This window comes from Ambystoma mexicanum, chromosome 13 (assembly GCF_040938575.1).
Source record: "Ambystoma mexicanum isolate Mex_15411 chromosome 13, UKY_AmexF1_1, whole genome shotgun sequence".
NCBI lineage: Eukaryota > Metazoa > Chordata > Amphibia > Caudata > Ambystomatidae > Ambystoma > Ambystoma mexicanum.
The window spans coordinates 804,818,079-804,838,355 of NC_090938.1; positions in this window are offsets into that span (position 1 = coordinate 804,818,079).

The following is a 20,277-nucleotide window of genomic DNA, read 5'->3' on the forward strand; positions in this document are numbered from 1 at the left end:
AGTTTGTGGTAGGCATGTGCAGTGAATGACTATCAATTGTACTTGCCATGCATCATCAGGGAGAAGTTGTGGTAGGCATGTGAAGTGAATGACGATAGATGGTACTTGCCATGCAGCATTACCGAGAGGTTGTGGCACGCATGTGCAGTGAATGACTATCAATGGTACATGTCATGCAGCGTCAGGGAGAGTTCATGGTAGGCATGCTCAGTGAATGGATATCGATGGTACTTGCCATGCAGAGTCAGGGAGAGTTCATGGTAGGCATGCACAGTGAATGATTATCGATGGTACATGTCATGCACCATCAGGGAGAGTTCATGGTAGGCATGTGCAGTGAATGACTATCGATGGTTCATGTCATGCAGTATCAGGGAGAGTTCATGGTAGGCATGTTTATTGAAGTGAATGGCTATCGATGGTACTTGCCATGCAGCTTCAGGGAGAGTTCATGTTAGGCATGTGCAGTGAATGACTATCGATGATACTTACCATGCAGAGCCAGGAAGAGTTCATGGTAGGCATGTGCCATAAATGACTATCGAAGGTACTTGCCATGCAGCGTCAGGGAGAGTTCATGGTAGGCATGTGCAGTGAATGACTATCTATGGTACATGTCATGCAGCATCCGGGAGATTTCATGGTAGGCACACGGAGTGAATGATTATTGATGGTACATGTCATGCAGCATCAGGGAGAGTTCATGGTAGACATGTGTATTGAAAGACTATCAATGGTACTTGCCATGCAGCGTCACAGAGAGTTTGTGGTAGGCATGTGCAGTGAATGACTATCGATGATGTATGACATGCAGCGTCAGGGATAGCACATGTTAGGCATGTGCAGTGAATGACTATCGATAGTACCTGTCATGCAGCATGAGGGAGAGTTTGTGGTAGTCATGTGCAGTGAAAGACTATCAATGGTACTTGCCATGCAGCGTCACAGAGAGTTTGTGGTAGGCATGTGCAGTGAATGACTATCGATGATGTATGACATGCAGGGAGAGGTTGTTGCATGCATGTGAAGTGAATGACTATCGATGGTACATGTCATGCAGCATCAGGGAGAGTTCATGGTAGGCATGTGTATTGAAGTGAATGGCTATCGATGGTACTTGCCATGCAGCATCAGGGAGAGTTCAGGTTAGGCATGTGCAGTGAATGACTATTGATGATACTTGCCATGCAGAGCCAGGGAGAGTTCATGGTAGGCATGTGCCATTAATGACTATTGAATGTACTTGCCATGCAGCATCAGGGAGAGTTTGTTGTAGGCATGTGCAGTGAATGACTATCGATGGTACATGTCATGCAGCATTAGGGAGAGTTCATGGTAGGCATGCGCAGTGAATGATTATCGATGGTACATGTCATGCAACATCAGGGAGAGTTCATGGTAGACATGTGTATTGAAGAAAATTGCTATCGATGGTGCTTTCCATGCAGCGTCAGGGAGAGTTCATGTTAGGCATGTGCAGTGAATGACTATCGATCGTACCTGTCATGCAGCATCAGGGAGAGTTCATGGTAGGCATGCGCAGTGAATGACTATCAATGGTACATGTCATGCAGCGTCAAGGAGAGGTTGTGGCAGGCATGTGCAGCGAATGACTATCGATCGTACCTGTCATGCAGCGTCAGGGAGAGTTCATGGTAGGTATGCGCAGTGAATGACTTCGATGGTACTTACCATGCAGCATCAGGGAGAGTTCATGGTAGACATGTGCTGTGAATGACTATCGATGCTAAATGTCATGCTGCATCAGGGAGAGTTTGTGGTAGGCATGTGTAGTGAATGACTATCAATGGTATTTGCCATGCAACGTCAGGGAGAGTTCATGTTAGGCATGTGCAGTGAATGGCTATCGATCGTACCTGTCATGCAGCATCAGGGAGAGTTCAGGGTAGGCATGCGCAGTGAATTACTATCAATGGTACATGTCATGCAGCGTCAAGGAGAGGTTGTGGTAGGCATGCGCAGCGAATGACTATCGATCGTACCTGTCATGCAGCGTCAGGGAGAGTTCATGGTAGGAATGCGCAGTGAATGACTACGATGGTACTTACCATGCAGCATCAAGGAGAGTTCATGGTAGGCATTTGCTGTGAATGACTATCGATGCTAAATGTCATGCTGCATCAGGGAGAGTTTGTGGTAGGCATGTGTAGTGAATGACTATCAATGGTATTTGCCATGCAACGTCAGTGAGAGCTTAAGGTAGGCATGTGCAGTGAAGACTATTGATGGTGCTTGTCATGCAGCGTCAGGGAGAGTTCATGGTAGGCATGTGCAGTGAATGACTCACAATGGTACTTGCTGTGCATCGTCGGGGAGAGTTCATGGTAGGCATGTGTAGTGAAGTGAAAGGATATTGATGGTATTTGCCATGCAGCATCAGGGAGAGTTCAGGGTAGGCATGCGCAGTGAATGACTATCAATGGTACATGTCATGCAGCGTCAAGGAGAGGTTGTGGTAGGCATGCGCAGCGAATGACTATCGATCGTACCTGTCATGCAGCATCAGGGAGAGTTCATGGTAGGAATGCGCAGTGAATGACTACGATGGTACTTACCATGCAGCATCAAGGAGAGTTCATGGTAGGCATTTGCTGTGAATGACTATCGTTAGTACTTGTCATGTGGTATCAGGGAGTTTTTGTGGTTGGCATGTGCAGTGAATGACTATCAATGGTACTTGCCATGCAGCATCAGGGAGAGCTCATGGTACACACATGTGTAATGAATGACTCTCAATGGTACTTGCCATTCAGCGTCAGGGAAAGTTCATGGTAGGCATGCGCAGTGAATGACTCACAATGGTACTTGCTGTGCATCGTCGGGGAGAGTTCATGGTAGGCATGTGTAGTGAAGTGAAAGGATATTGATAGTATTTGCCATGCAGCATCAGGGAGAGTTCATGGTAGGCATTTGGAGTGAATCACTATATATGGTTCATGGCATGCAGCGTGAGGGAGAGTTCATGGTAGGCATGTGTCGTGAAGTGCATGGCTGTGGTGGTAATTACCATGCAGCGTCAGGGAGTTCATGGTAGGAATGTGCAGTGAATGACTTTCGATGGTGCTTGCCATGCAGCATTAGGGAGAGTTCATGGTAGGCATTTGCAGTGAATGACTATCGATGGTACTTGCCATGCAGCGTCAGTGAGAGTTTGTGGTAGGCATTTGCAGTTAATGACTATCGAAAGTACATGTCATGCAGCATCAGGGAGAGTTCATGGTAGGCATGTGTATTGAAGTGAACGACTATCAATAGTACTTGTCATGCAGCATCAGGGAGAGTTCATAGTAGGCATGTGCAGTGAATGACTATCGATGGTTAATGTCATGCAGCATCAGGGAGAGTTCATGGTAGGCATGTGCAGTGAATGACTATCGATGGTTCATGTCATGCAGCATCAGGGAGAGTTCATGGTAGGCATGTGCAGTGAATGACTATCGATGGTTCATGTCATGCAGCATCAGGGAGAGTTTATGGTAGGCATGTGTGTTGAAGTGAATGGCTATCGATGGTACTTGCCATGCAGCGTCAGGGAGTGTTCATGTTAGGCATGTGCAGTGAATGACTATCGATGATACTTACCATGCAGAGCCAGGGAGAGTTCATGGTAGGCATGTTCCGTGAATGACTATCGAAGGTACTTTCCATGCAGCGTCAGGGAGAGTTCATGGTAGGCATGTGAAGTGAATTACTATCGATGGTGTATGTCATGCAGCGTTAGGGAGAGGTCATTGTTGGCATGTGCAGTGAATGACTATCAATGCTATATGTCATGCAGCATCAGGGAGAGTTCATGGTAGGCATGACCAGTGAAGGATTATCGATGGTACATACCATGCAGCATCAGGGAGAGTTCATGGTAGACATGTGTATTGAAGAAAATTGCTATCAATGGTGCTTTCCATGCAGCATCAGGGAGAGTTCATGTTAGGCACGTGCAGTGAATGACTATTGATGGTACTTATCATGCAGCGTCAGGGAGAGTTCATGGTAGGCATGTGCTGTGAATGACTATCAATGGTACTTGCCATGCAGTGTCACAGAGAGTTTGTGGTAGGCATGTGCAGTAAATTATTATTGATGGTACTTCCTATGCAGTGTCAGGGAGAATTTGTGGTAGGCATGTGCAGTGAATGACTTTCAATTGTACTTGCCATGCAGCATCAGGGGGAGGTTATGGTAGGCATGTGAAGTGAATGACGATCGATGGCACTTGCCATGCAGCATCAGGGAGAGGTTGTGGTACACATGTGCAGTGAATGACTATCAATGGTACTTGCATGCAGCGTCAGGGAGAGTTCATGGTAGGCATGTGTATTGAAGTGAACGGCTATCGATGGCACTTGCCATGCAGCGTCAGGGAGAGTTCATTTTAGGCATGTGCCGTGAATGACGATCGATCGTACATGTCATGCATCGTAAGGGTGAGTTTGTGGTAGTCATGTGCAGTGAATGACTGTCAATGGCACTTGCCATGCAGCGTCACAGAGAGTTTGTGGTACGCATGTGCAGTGAATGATTATTGATAGTACTTGCCATGCAGTGTCAGGGAGAGTTTGTGGTAGGCATGTGCTTTGAATAACTATCAATTGTAGTTGCCATGCAGCATCAGGGAGAGGTTGTGGTAGGCATGTGAAGTGAATGACGATCGATGGTACTTGCCATGCAGCATCAGGGAGAGGTTGTGGTACGCATGTGCAGTGAATGACTATCAATAGTACTGCAAAAACAAAGAGGTGATGGCTGGAAGGTTTAGAATTAATCTGTACCACTGGCAACGCTCTGGGCAACCCTCCAGACCACCGTTCTTCGCCTGCCAAGCCATTACAGAAGGGAAAGACCATATGCAAATCAGGCTTGGCCCCACCCCAAAAGGGGCAGTCCAGCCCGAACTGCTAGGCCACATCCCCTCTGCACGAGACCACAAGCATCCCCAAACATGTTTCGCCCTTGTTGGGGCTCATCAGTGAGAAGTAGCTTGGGTCTCTAGGCCCAGCAGGCACGGGACCCACGTCTGGGCATACCCGTCCCACTCGGGGTGACATAGCAAAAACAAAGAGGTGATGGCTGGAAGGTTTAGAATTAATCTTAACCACTGGCAACGCTCTGGGCAACCCTCCAGACCACCGTTCTTCGCCTGCCAAGCCATTACAGAAGGGAAAGACCATTCTGTTTTGCTGTTCTGTTTTGCTATCAATAGTACTGGCCATGCAGCGTCAGGGAGAGTTCATGGTAGGCATGTGCAGTGAATGACTATCGATGGTACATGTCATGCAGCATCAGGGTGAGTTCATGGTAGTCATGTGCAGTGAATGACTATAAATGGTACTTGCCATGCAGCGTCACAGAGAGTTTGTGGAAGGCATGTGCAGTGAATGATTATTGATGGTACTTGCTATATAGTGTCAGGGAGAGTTTGTGGTAGGCATGTGCAGTGAATGACTATCAATTGTACTTGCCATGCATCATCAGGGAGAAGTTGTGGTAGGCATGTGAAGTGAATGACGATAGATGGTACTTGCCATGCAGCATTAGCGAGAGGTTGTGGCACGCATGTGCAGTGAATGACTATCAATGGTACATGTCATGCAGCGTCAGGGAGAGTTCATGGTAGGCATGCTCAGTGAATGGCTATCGATGGTACTTGCCATGCAGAGTCAGGGAGAGTTCATGGTAGGCATGCACAGTGAATGATTATCGATGGTACATGTCATGCACCATCAGGGAGAGTTCATGGTAGGCATGTGCAGTGAATGACTATCGATGGTTCATGTCATGCAGTATCAGGGAGAGTTCATGGTAGGCATGTTTATTGAAGTGAATGGCTATCGATGGTACTTGCCATGCAACTTCAGGGAGAGTTCATGTTAGGCATGTGCAGTGAATGACTATCGATGATACTTACCATGCAGAGCCAGGAAGAGTTCATGGTAGGCATGTGCCATAAATGACTATCGAAGGTACTTGCCATGCAGCGTCAGGGAGAGTTCATGGTAGGCATGTGCAGTGAATGACTATCTATGGTACATGTCATGCAGCATCCGGGAGATTTCATGGTAGGCACACGGAGTGAATGATTATTGATGGTACATGTCATGCAGCATCAGGGAGAGTTCATGATAGACATGTGTATTGAAAGACTATCAATGGTACTTGCCATGCAGCGTCACAGAGAGTTTGTGGTAGGCATGTGCAGTGAATGACTATCGATGATGTATGACATGCAGCGTCAGGTAGAGCACATGTTAGGCATGTGCAGTGAATGACTATCGATCGTACATGTCATGCAGCGTAAGGGAGAGTTTGTGGTAGTCATGTGCAGTGAATGACTATCAATGGTACTTGCCATGCAGCGTCACAGAGAGTTTGTGGTAGGCATGTGCAGTGAATGACTATCGATGATGTATGACATGCAGCGTTAGGGAGAGGTTGTTGTATCCATGTGCAGTGAATGACTATCGATGGTACATGTCATGCAGCATCAGGGAGAGTTCATGGTAGGCATGTGTATTGACGTGAATGGCTATCGATGGTACTTGCCATGCAGCGTCAGGGAGAGTTCAGGTTAGGCATGTGCAGTGAATGACTATCGATGATACTTGCCATGCAGAGCCAGGGAGAGTTCATGGTAGGCATGTGCCATGAATGACTATCGAAGGTACTTGCCATGCAGCATCAGGGAGAGTTTGTTGTAGGCATGTGCAGTGAATGACTATCGATGGTACATGTCATGCAGCATTAGGGAGAGTTCATGGTAGGCATGCGCAGTGAATGATTATCGATGGTACATGTCATGCAACATCAGGGAGAGTTCATGGTAGACATGTGTATTGAAGAAAATTGCTATCGGTGGTGCTTTCCATGCAGCGTCAGGGAGAGTTCATGTTAGGCATTTGCAATGAATGACTATCGATCGTACCTGTCATGCAGCATCAGGGAGAGTTTGTGGTAGTCATGTGCAGTGAATGACTATCAATGGTACTTGCCATGCAGTATCACAGAGAGTTTGTGGTGGGCATGTGCAGAAAAATATTATTGATGGTACTTGCTATGCAGTGTCAGGGAGAATTTGTGGTAGGCATGTGCAGTGAATGACTATCAATTGTACTTGCCATGCAGCATCAGGGGAGGTTATGGTAGGCATGTGAAGTGAATGACGATCGTTGGCACTTGCCATGCAGCATCAGGGAGAGGTTGTGGTAAACATGTGCAGTGAATGACTATCAATAGTACTTGCATGCAGCGTCAGGGAGAGTTCATGGTAGGCATGTGTATTGAAGTGAACGGCTATCGATGTCACTTGCCATGCAGCGTCAGGGAGAGTTCATTTTAGGCATGTGCTGTGAATGACTATCGATCGTACATGTCATGCAGCGTAAGGGAGAGTTTGTGGTAGTCATGTGCAGTGAATGACTATCAATGGTACTTGCCATGCAGCGTCACAGAGAGTTTGTGGTAGGCATGTGCAGTAAATTATTATTGATGGTACTTGCTAGCAGTGTCAGGGAGAATTTGTGGTAGGCATGTGCAGTGAATGACTATCAATTGTACTTGCCATGCAGCATCAGGGGACGTTATGGTAGGCATGTGAAGTGAATGACGATTGATGGCACTTGCCATGCAGCATCAGGGAGAGGTTGTGGTACACATGTGCAGTGAATGACTATCAATAGTACTTGCATGCAGCGTCAGGGAGAGTTCATGGTAGGCATGTGTATTGAAGTGAACGGCTATCGATGGCACTTGCCATGCAGCGTCAGGGAGAGTTCATTTTAGGCATGTGCTGTGAATGACTATCGATCGTACATGTCATGCAGCGTAAGGGAGAGTTTGTGGTAGTCATGTGCAGTGAATGACTATCAATGGTACTTGCCATGCAGCGTCACAGAGAGTTTGTGGTAGGCATGTGCAGTGAATGATTATTGATAGTACTTGCTATGCATTGTCAGGGAGAGTTTGTGGTAGACATGTGCAGTGAATGACTATCAATTGTAGTTGCCATGCAGCATCAAGGAGAGGTTGTGGTAGGCATGTGAAGTGAATGACGATCAATGGTACTTGCCATGCAGCATCAGGGAGAGGTTGTGGTACGCATGTGCAGTGAATGACTATCAATAGTACTGGCCATGCAGCATCAGGGAGAGTTCATGGTAGTCATGTGCAGTGAATGACTATCGATGGTATATGTCATGCAACGTTAGGGAGAGGTCGTGGTAGGCATATGCAGTGAATGACTATCAATGGTACATGTCATGCAGTGCAGGGTGAGTTCATGGTAGTCATGTGCAGTGAATGACTATAAATGGTACTTGCCATGCAGCGTCACAGAGAGTTTGTGGTAGGCATGTGCAGTGAATGATTATTGATGGCACTTGCTATATAGTGTCAGGGAGAGTTTTTGGTAGGCATGTGCAGTGAATGACTATCGATTGTACTTGCCATGCATCATCAGGTAGAGGTTGTGGTAGGCATGTGAAGTGAATGACGATAGATGGTACTTGCCATGCAGCATCAGCGAGAGGTTGTGGTACGCATGTGCAGTGAATGACTATCAATGGTACATGTCATGCAGCGTCAGGGAGAGTTCATGGTAGGCATGCTCAGTGAATGGCTATCGATGGTACTTTCCATGCAGCATCAGGGAGAGTTCATGGTAGGCATATGCAGTGAATGACTATTGATGGTACATGTCATGCAGCATCAGGGAGAGTTCATGGTGGCATGTGTATCGAAGTGAATCACTATCGATGGTACTTACCATGCAGCGTCAGGGAGAGCTCATGGTAGGCATATGCTGTGAATGACTAAAGATGGTACTTGCCATGCAGCATCAGGGAGAGTTCATGGTAGGCATGTACATTGAATGACTATTGATGGTATATGTCATGCAGTGTTAGGGAGCGGTTGTAATAGGTATGTGCGGTGAATGACTATCGATGGTACATGTCATGCAGCGTTAGGGAGAGTTCATGGTAGGCATGCGCAGTGAATGGCTATCGATGGTACTTGCTATGCAGTGTCAGGGCGAGGTTGTGGTACACATGTGCAGTGAATGACTATCAATAGTACTTGCCATGCAGCATCAGGGAGAGTTCATGGTAGGCATGTGTATTGAAGTGAACGGCTATCGATTGTTCATGTCATGCAGCGTCAGGGAGAGTTTGAGGTAGTCATGTGAAGTGAATGACTATCAATGGTACTTGCCATGTAGCGTCACAGAGAGTTTGTGGTAGGCATGTGCAGTGAATGATTATTGATGGTTCTTGCTATGCAGTGTCAGGAAGAGTTTTTGGTAGGCATGTGCAGTGAATGACTATCAATTGTACTTGCCATGCAGCGTCAAGGAGAGGTTGTGGTGGGCATGTCAAGTGAATGACAATCAATGGTACTTACCATGCAGCATCAGGGAGAGGTTGTGGTACACATATGCAGTGAATGACTATCATTAGTACTTGCCATGCAGCATCAGGGAGAGTTCATGGTAGGCATGTGTAGTGAATGACTATCGATGATATATGTCATGCAGCGTCAGGGAGAGGTCGTGGTAGGCATGTGCAGTGAATGACTATCAATGGTACATGTCATGCAGCTTCAGGGAGATTTCATGATAGCCATGCGCAGTGAATGACTATCAATGGTACATGTCATGAAGCGTCAAGGAGAGTTCATGGTAGGCATGCGCAGTGAATGGCTATCGATGGTACTTACCATGCAGCGTCAGGGAGAGTTCACGGTAGGCATGTGCAGTAAATGACTATCAATGGTTCTTGCCATGCCGCATCAGGGAGAGTTCTTGGTAGGCATTTGCAGTGAATGACTATCGATGGTACATGTCATGCAGCGTCAGGGAGAGTTCATGTTAGGCATGTGCTTTGAATGACTATTGATGGTATATGTCATGCTGTGTTAGGGAGAGGTTGTAATAGGCATGTGCAGTGAATGACTATCGATGGTAATGTCATGCAGTATCAGGGAGAGTTCATGGTAGGCATGCTCAGTGAATGACTATCAATGGTACTTACCATGCAGTGTCAGGGAGAGTTCATAGTAGGCATGTGCAGTGAATGACTATCGATAGTACTTGTCATGTGGTATCAGGGAGTTTTTGTGGTTGGCATGTGCAGTGAATGACTACCAATGGTACTTTCCATTCAGCGTCAGGGAGAGCGCATGGTACACATGTGTGGTGAATGACTCTCGATGGTACTTGCCATGCAGTGTCAGGGAGAGCTCATGGTAGGCATGCACAGTGAATGACTCACAATGGTACTTGCCCTGCAGCGTCAGGGAGAGTTCATGGTAGGCATGTGTCATGAAGTGGATGGCTGGCGGTGGTACTTGCCATGCAGCATCAGGGAGAGTTCATGGTAGGAATGTGCAGTGAATGACTATCGATGGTACATGCCATTCAGCATCAGGGAGAGTTCATGGTAGGCATGCACAGTGAATGACTATTGATGGTGCTTGCAATGCAGCATCAGGGAGAGTTCATGGTAGGCATGTGCAGTGAATGACTATCGATCGTACATGTCATGCAGCGTAAGGGAGAGTTTGTGGTAGTCATGTGCAGTGAATGACTATCAATGGTACTTGCCATGCAGCGTCACAGAGAGTTTGTGGTAGGCATGTGCAGTGAATGATTATTGATAGTACTTGCTATGCAGTGTCAGGGAGAGTTTGCGTTAGGCATGTGCAGTGAATGACTATCAATTGTAGTTGCCATGCAGCATCAGGGAGAGGTTTTGGTAGGCATGTGAAGTGAATGACTATCGATGGTACATGTCATGCAGCATCAGGGAGAGGTTGTGGTACTCATGTGCAGTGAATGACTATCAATAGTACTGGCCATGCAGCGTCAGGGAGAGTTCATGGTAGGCATGTGCAGTGAATGACTATCGATGGTATATGTCATGCAGCGTTAGGGAGAGGTCGTGGTAGGCATGCACAGTGAATGACTATTGATGGTGCTTGCCATGCAGCATCAGGGAGAGTTCATGGTAGGCATATGCAGTGAATGACTATTGATGGTACATGTCATGCAGCATCAGGGAGAGTTCATGGTGGCATGTGTATCGAAGTGAATCACTATCGATGGTACTTACCATGCAGCGTCAGGGAGAGCTCATGGTAGGCATATGCTGTGAATGACTAAAGATGGTACTTGCCATGCAGCATCAGGGAGAGTTCATGGTAGGCATGTACATTGAATGACTATTGATGGTATATGTCATGCACTGTTAGGGAGCGGTTGTAATAGGTATGTGCGGTGAATGACTATCGATGGTACATGTCATGCAGCGTTAGGGAGAGTTCATGGTAGGCATGCGCAGTGAATGGCTATCGATGGTACTTGCTATGCAGTGTCAGGGCGAGGTTGTGGTACACATGTGCAGTGAATGACTATCAATAGTACTTGCCATGCAGCATCAGGGAGAGTTCATGGTAGGCATGTGTATTGAAGTGAACGGCTATCGATTGTTCATGTCATGCAGCGTCAGGGAGAGTTTGAGGTAGTCATGTGAAGTGAATGACTATCAATGGAACTTGCCATGTAGCGTCACAGAGAGTTTGTGGTAGGCATGTGCAGTGAATGATTATTGATGGTTCTTGCTATGCAGTGTCAGGAAGAGTTTTTGGTAGGCATGTGCAGTGAATGACTATCAATTGTACTTGCCATGCAGCGTCAGGGAGAGGTTGTGGTGGGCATGTCAAGTGAATGACAATCGATGGTACTTACCATGCAGCATCAGGGAGAGGTTGTGGTACACATATGCAGTGAATGACTATCATTAGTACTTGCCATGCAGCATCAGGGAGAGTTCATGGTAGGCATGTGTAGTGAATGACTATCGATGATATATGTCATGCAGCGTCAGGGAGAGGTCGTGGTAGGCATGTGCAGTGAATGACTATCAATGGTACATGTCATGCAGCTTCAGGGAGATTTCATGATAGCTATGCGCAGTGAATGACTATCAATGGTACATGTCATGAAGCGTCAAGGAGAGTTCATGGTAGGCATGCGCAGTGAATGGCTATCGATGGTACTTACCATGCAGCGTCAGGGAGAGTTCACGGTAGGCATGTGCAGTAAATGACTATCAATGGTTCTTGCCATGCCGCATCAGGGAGAGTTCTTGATAGGCATTTGCAGTGAATGACTATCGATGGTACATGTCATGCAGCGTCAGGGAGAGTTCATTTTAGGCATGTGCTTTGAATGACTATCGATGGTATATGTCATGCTGTGTTAGGGAGAGGTTGTAATAGGCATGTGCAGTGAATGACTATCGATGGTAATGTCATGCAGTATCAGGGAGAGTTCATGGTAGGCATGCTCAGTGAATGACTATCAATGGTACTTACCATGCAGTGTCAGGGAGAGTTCATAGTAGGCATGTGCAGTGAATGACTATCGATAGTACTTGTCATGTGGTATCAGGGAGTTTTTGTGGTTGGCATGTGCAGTGAATGACTACCAATGGTACTTTCCATTCAGCGTCAGGGAGAGCGCATGGTACACATGTGTGGTGAATGACTCTCGATGGTACTTGCCAGGCAGTGTCAGGGAGAGCTCATGGTAGGCATGCACAGTGAATGATTCACAATGGTACTTGCCCTGCAGCGTCAGGGAGAGTTCATGGTAGGCATGTGTCATGAAGTGGATGGCTGGCGGTGGTACTTGCCATGCAGCATCAGGGAGAGTTCATGGTAGGAATGTGCAGTGAATGACTATAAATGGTACTTGCCATGCAGCGTCACAGAGAGTTTGTGGTAGGCATGTGCAGTGAATGATTATTGATGGCACTTGCTATATAGTGTCAGGGAGAGTTTTTGGTAGGCATGTGCAGTGAATGACTATCGATTGTACTTGCCATGCATCATCAGGTAGAGGTTGTGGTAGGCATGTGAAGTGAATGACGATAGATGGTACTTGCCATGCAGCATCAGCGAGAGGTTGTAGTACGCATGTGCAGTGAATGACTATCAATGGTACATGTCATGCAGCGTCAGGGAGAGTTCATGGTAGGCATGCTCAGTGAATGGCTATCGATGGTACTTGCCATGCAGCATCAGGGAGAGTTCATGGTAGGCATATGCAGTGAATGACTATTGATGGTACATGTCATGCAGCATCAGGGAGAGTTCATGGTGGCATGTGTATCGAAGTGAATCACTATCGATGGTACTTACCATGCAGCGTCAGGGAGAGCTCATGGTAGGCATATGCTGTGAATGACTAAAGATGATACTTGCCATGCAGCATCAGGGAGAGTTCATGGTAGGCATGTACATTGAATGACTATTGATGGTATATGTCATGCAGTGTTAGGGAGCGGTTGTAATAGGTATGTGCAGTAAATGACTATCGATGGTACATGTCATGCAGCGTTAGGGAGAGTTCATGGTAGGCATGCGCAGTGAATGGCTATCGATGGTACTTGCTATGCAGTGTCAGGGCGAGGTTGTGGTACACATGTGCAGTGAATGACTATCAATAGTACTTGCCATGCAGCGTCAGGGAGAGTTCATTTTAGGCATGTGCTGTGAATGACTATCGATCGTACATGTCATGCAGCGTAAGGGAGAGTTTGTGGTAGTCATGTGCAGTGAATGACTATCAATGGTACTTGCCATGCAGCGTCACAGAGAGTTTGTGGTAGGCATGTGCAGTAAATTATTATTGATGGTACTTGCTAGCAGTGTCAGGGAGAATTTGTGGTAGGCATGTGCAGTGAATGACTATCAATTGTACTTGCCATGCAGCATCAGGGGACGTTATGGTAGGCATGTGAAGTGAATGACGATTGATGGCACTTGCCATGCAGCATCAGGGAGAGGTTGTGGTACACATGTGCAGTGAATGACTATCAATAGTACTTGCATGCAGCGTCAGGGAGAGTTCATGGTAGGCATGTGTATTGAAGTGAACGGCTATCGATGGCACTTGCCATGCAGCGTCAGGGAGAGTTCATTTTAGGCATGTGCTGTGAATGACTATCGATCGTACATGTCATGCAGCGTAAGGGAGAGTTTGTGGTAGTCATGTGCAGTGAATGACTATCAATGGTACTTGCCATGCAGCGTCACAGAGAGTTTGTGGTAGGCATGTGCAGTGAATGATTATTGATAGTACTTGCTATGCATTGTCAGGGAGAGTTTGTGGTAGACATGTGCAGTGAATGACTATCAATTGTAGTTGCCATGCAGCATCAAGGAGAGGTTGTGGTAGGCATGTGAAGTGAATGACGATCAATGGTACTTGCCATGCAGCATCAGGGAGAGGTTGTGGTACGCATGTGCAGTGAATGACTATCAATAGTACTGGCCATGCAGCATCAGGGAGAGTTCATGGTAGTCATGTGCAGTGAATGACTATCGATGGTATATGTCATGCAACGTTAGGGAGAGGTCGTGGTAGGCATATGCAGTGAATGACTATCAATGGTACATGTCATGCAGTGCAGGGTGAGTTCATGGTAGTCATGTGCAGTGAATGACTATAAATGGTACTTGCCATGCAGCGTCACAGAGAGTTTGTGGTAGGCATGTGCAGTGAATGATTATTGATGGCACTTGCTATATAGTGTCAGGGAGAGTTTTTGGTAGGCATGTGCAGTGAATGACTATCGATTGTACTTGCCATGCATCATCAGGTAGAGGTTGTGGTAGGCATGTGAAGTGAATGACGATAGATGGTACTTGCCATGCAGCATCAGCGAGAGGTTGTGGTACGCATGTGCAGTGAATGACTATCAATGGTACATGTCATGCAGCGTCAGGGAGAGTTCATGGTAGGCATGCTCAGTGAATGGCTATCGATGGTACTTTCCATGCAGCATCAGGGAGAGTTCATGGTAGGCATATGCAGTGAATGACTATTGATGGTACATGTCATGCAGCATCAGGGAGAGTTCATGGTGGCATGTGTATCGAAGTGAATCACTATCGATGGTACTTACCATGCAGCGTCAGGGAGAGCTCATGGTAGGCATATGCTGTGAATGACTAAAGATGGTACTTGCCATGCAGCATCAGGGAGAGTTCATGGTAGGCATGTACATTGAATGACTATTGATGGTATATGTCATGCAGTGTTAGGGAGCGGTTGTAATAGGTATGTGCGGTGAATGACTATCGATGGTACATGTCATGCAGCGTTAGGGAGAGTTCATGGTAGGCATGCGCAGTGAATGGCTATCGATGGTACTTGCTATGCAGTGTCAGGGCGAGGTTGTGGTACACATGTGCAGTGAATGACTATCAATAGTACTTGCCATGCAGTATCAGGGAGAGTTCATGGTAGGCATGCTCAGTGAATGACTATCAATGGTACTTACCATGCAGTGTCAGGGAGAGTTCATAGTAGGCATGTGCAGTGAATGACTATCGATAGTACTTGTCATGTGGTATCAGGGAGTTTTTGTGGTTGGCATGTGCAGTGAATGACTACCAATGGTACTTTCCATTCAGCGTCAGGGAGAGCGCATGGTACACATGTGTGGTGAATGACTCTCGATGGTACTTGCCATGCAGTGTCAGGGAGAGCTCATGGTAGGCATGCACAGTGAATGACTCACAATGGTACTTGCCCTGCAGCGTCAGGGAGAGTTCATGGTAGGCATGTGTCATGAAGTGGATGGCTGGCGGTGGTACTTGCCATGCAGCATCAGGGAGAGTTCATGGTAGGAATGTGCAGTGAATGACTATCGATGGTACATGCCATTCAGCATCAGGGAGAGTTCATGGTAGGCATGCACAGTGAATGACTATTGATGGTGCTTGCAATGCAGCATCAGGGAGAGTTCATGGTAGGCATGTGCAGTGAATGACTATCGATCGTACATGTCATGCAGCGTAAGGGAGAGTTTGTGGTAGTCATGTGCAGTGAATGACTATCAATGGTACTTGCCATGCAGCGTCACAGAGAGTTTGTGGTAGGCATGTGCAGTGAATGATTATTGATAGTACTTGCTATGCAGTGTCAGGGAGAGTTTGCGTTAGGCATGTGCAGTGAATGACTATCAATTGTAGTTGCCATGCAGCATCAGGGAGAGGTTTTGGTAGGCATGTGAAGTGAATGACTATCGATGGTACATGTCATGCAGCATCAGGGAGAGGTTGTGGTACTCATGTGCAGTGAATGACTATCAATAGTACTGGCCATGCAGCGTCAGGGAGAGTTCATGGTAGGCATGTGCAGTGAATGACTATCGATGGTATATGTCATGCAGCGTTAGGGAGAGGTCGTGGTAGGCATGCACAGTGAATGACTATTGATGGTGCTTGCCATGCAGCATCAGGGAGAGTTCATGGTAGGCATATGCAGTGAATGACTATTGATGGTACATGTCATGCAGCATCAGGGAGAGTTCATGGTGGCATGTGTATCGAAGTGAATCACTATCGATGGTACTTACCATGCAGCGTCAGGGAGAGCTCATGGTAGGCATATGCTGTGAATGACTAAAGATGGTACTTGCCATGCAGCATCAGGGAGAGTTCATGGTAGGCATGTACATTGAATGACTATTGATGGTATATGTCATGCACTGTTAGGGAGCGGTTGTAATAGGTATGTGCGGTGAATGACTATCGATGGTACATGTCATGCAGCGTTAGGGAGAGTTCATGGTAGGCATGCGCAGTGAATGGCTATCGATGGTACTTGCTATGCAGTGTCAGGGCGAGGTTGTGGTACACATGTGCAGTGAATGACTATCAATAGTACTTGCCATGCAGCATCAGGGAGAGTTCATGGTAGGCATGTGTATTGAAGTGAACGGCTATCGATTGTTCATGTCATGCAGCGTCAGGGAGAGTTTGAGGTAGTCATGTGAAGTGAATGACTATCAATGGAACTTGCCATGTAGCGTCACAGAGAGTTTGTGGTAGGCATGTGCAGTGAATGATTATTGATGGTTCTTGCTATGCAGTGTCAGGAAGAGTTTTTGGTAGGCATGTGCAGTGAATGACTATCAATTGTACTTGCCATGCAGCGTCAGGGAGAGGTTGTGGTGGGCATGTCAAGTGAATGACAATCGATGGTACTTACCATGCAGCATCAGGGAGAGGTTGTGGTACACATATGCAGTGAATGACTATCATTAGTACTTGCCATGCAGCATCAGGGAGAGTTCATGGTAGGCATGTGTAGTGAATGACTATCGATGATATATGTCATGCAGCGTCAGGGAGAGGTCGTGGTAGGCATGTGCAGTGAATGACTATCAATGGTACATGTCATGCAGCTTCAGGGAGATTTCATGATAGCCATGCGCAGTGAATGACTATCAATGGTACATGTCATGAAGCGTCAAGGAGAGTTCATGGTAGGCATGCGCAGTGAATGGCTATCGATGGTACTTACCATGCAGCGTCAGGGAGAGTTCACGGTAGGCATGTGCAGTAAATGACTATCAATGGTTCTTGCCATGCCGCATCAGGGAGAGTTCTTGATAGGCATTTGCAGTGAATGACTATCGATGGTACATGTCATGCAGCGTCAGGGAGAGTTCATTTTAGGCATGTGCTTTGAATGACTATCGATGGTATATGTCATGCTGTGTTAGGGAGAGGTTGTAATAGGCATGTGCAGTGAATGACTATCGATGGTAATGTCATGCAGTATCAGGGAGAGTTCATGGTAGGCATGCTCAGTGAATGACTATCAATGGTACTTACCATGCAGTGTCAGGGAGAGTTCATAGTAGGCATGTGCAGTGAATGACTATCGATAGTACTTGTCATGTGGTATCAGGGAGTTTTTGTGGTTGGCATGTGCAGTGAATGACTACCAATGGTACTTTCCATTCAGCGTCAGGGAGAGCGCATGGTACACATGTGTGGTGAATGACTCTCGATGGTACTTGCCAGGCAGTGTCAGGGAGAGCTCATGGTAGGCATGCACAGTGAATGACTCACAATGGTACTTGCCCTGCAGCGTCAGGGAGAGTTCATGGTAGGCATGTGTCATGAAGTGGATGGCTGGCGGTGGTACTTGCCATGCAGCATCAGGGAGAGTTCATGGTAGGAATGTGCAGTGAATGACTATAAATGGTACTTGCCATGCAGCGTCACAGAGAGTTTGTGGTAGGCATGTGCAGTGAATGATTATTGATGGCACTTGCTATATAGTGTCAGGGAGAGTTTTTGGTAGGCATGTGCAGTGAATGACTATCGATTGTACTTGCCATGCATCATCAGGTAGAGGTTGTGGTAGGCATGTGAAGTGAATGACGATAGATGGTACTTGCCATGCAGCATCAGCGAGAGGTTGTAGTACGCATGTGCAGTGAATGACTATCAATGGTACATGTCATGCAGCGTCAGGGAGAGTTCATGGTAGGCATGCTCAGTGAATGGCTATCGATGGTACTTGCCATGCAGCATCAGGGAGAGTTCATGGTAGGCATATGCAGTGAATGACTATTGATGGTACATGTCATGCAGCATCAGGGAGAGTTCATGGTGGCATGTGTATCGAAGTGAATCACTATCGATGGTACTTACCATGCAGCGTCAGGGAGAGCTCATGGTAGGCATATGCTGTGAATGACTAAAGATGATACTTGCCATGCAGCATCAGGGAGAGTTCATGGTAGGCATGTACATTGAATGACTATTGATGGTATATGTCATGCAGTGTTAGGGAGCGGTTGTAATAGGTATGTGCAGTAAATGACTATCGATGGTACATGTCATGCAGCGTTAGGGAGAGTTCATGGTAGGCATGCACAGTGAATGGCTATCGATGGTACTTGCTATGCAGTGTCAGGGCGAGGTTGTGGTACACATGTGCAGTGAATGACTATCAATAGTACTTGCCATGCAGCATCAGGGAGAGTTCATGGTAGGCATGTGTATTGAAGTGAACGGCTATCGATTGTTCATGTCATGCAGCGTCAGGGAGAGTTTGAGGTAGTCATGTGAAGTGAATGACTATCAATGGTACTTGCCATGTAGCGTCACAGAGAGTTTGTGGTAGGCATGTGCAGTGAATGATTATTGATGGTTCTTGCTATGCAGTGTCAGGAAGAGTTTTTGGTAGGCATGTGCAGTGAATGACTATCAATTGTACTTGCCATGCAGCGTCAGGGGGAGGTTGTGGTGGGCATGTCAAGTGAATGACAATCGATGGTACTTACCATGCAGCATCAGGGAGAGGATGTGGTACACATATGCAGTGAATGACTATCATTAGTACTTGCCATGCAGCATCAGGGAGAGTTCATGGTAGGCATGTGTAGTGAATGACTATCGATGATATATGTCATGCAGCGTCAGGGAGAGGTCGTGGTAGGCATGTGCAGTGAATGACTATCAATGGTACAAGTCATGCAGCTTCAGGGAGATTTCATGATAGCCATGCGCAGTGAATGACTATCAATGGTACATGTCATGAAGCGTCAAGGAGAGTTCATGGTAGGCATGCGCAGTGAATGGCTATCGATGGTACTTACCATGCAGCGTCAGGGAGAGTTCACGGTAGGCATGTGCAATAAATGACTATCAATGGTTCTTGCCATGCCGCATCAGGGAGAGTTCTTGGTAGGCATTTGCAGTGAATGACTATCGATGGTACATGTCATGCAGCGTCAGGGAGAGTTCATGTTAGGCATGTGCTTTGAATGACTATCGATGGTATATGTCATGCTGTGTTAGGGAGAGGTTGTAATAGGCATGTGCAGTGAATGACTATCGATGGTAATGTCATGCAGTATCAGGGAGAGTTCATGGTAGGCATGCTCAGTGAATGACTATCAATGGTACTTACCATGCAGTGTCAGGGAGAGTTCATAGTAGGCATGTGCAGTGAATGACTATCGATAGTACTTGTCATGTGGTATCAGGGAGTTTTTGTGGTTGGCATGTGCAGTGAATGACTACCAATGGTACTTTCCATTCAGCGTCAGGGAGAGCGCATGGTACACATGTGTGGTGAATGACTCTCGATGGTACTTGCCATGCAGTGTCAGGGAGAGCTCATGGTAGGCATGCACAGTGAATGACTCACAATGGTACTTGCCCTGCAGCGTCAGGGAGAGTTCATGGTAGGCATGTGTCATGAAGTGGATGGCTATTGATGCTACTTGCCATGCAGGGTTAGGGAGAGTTCATATTAGGCATGTGCAGTGAATGACTATCAATGGTTCATGTCATGCAGCATCAGGGGGAGTTCATGGTAGGCATGTGTATTGAAGTGAATGGCTATCGATGGTACTTGCCATGCAGCGTTAGGGAGAGTTCATGTTA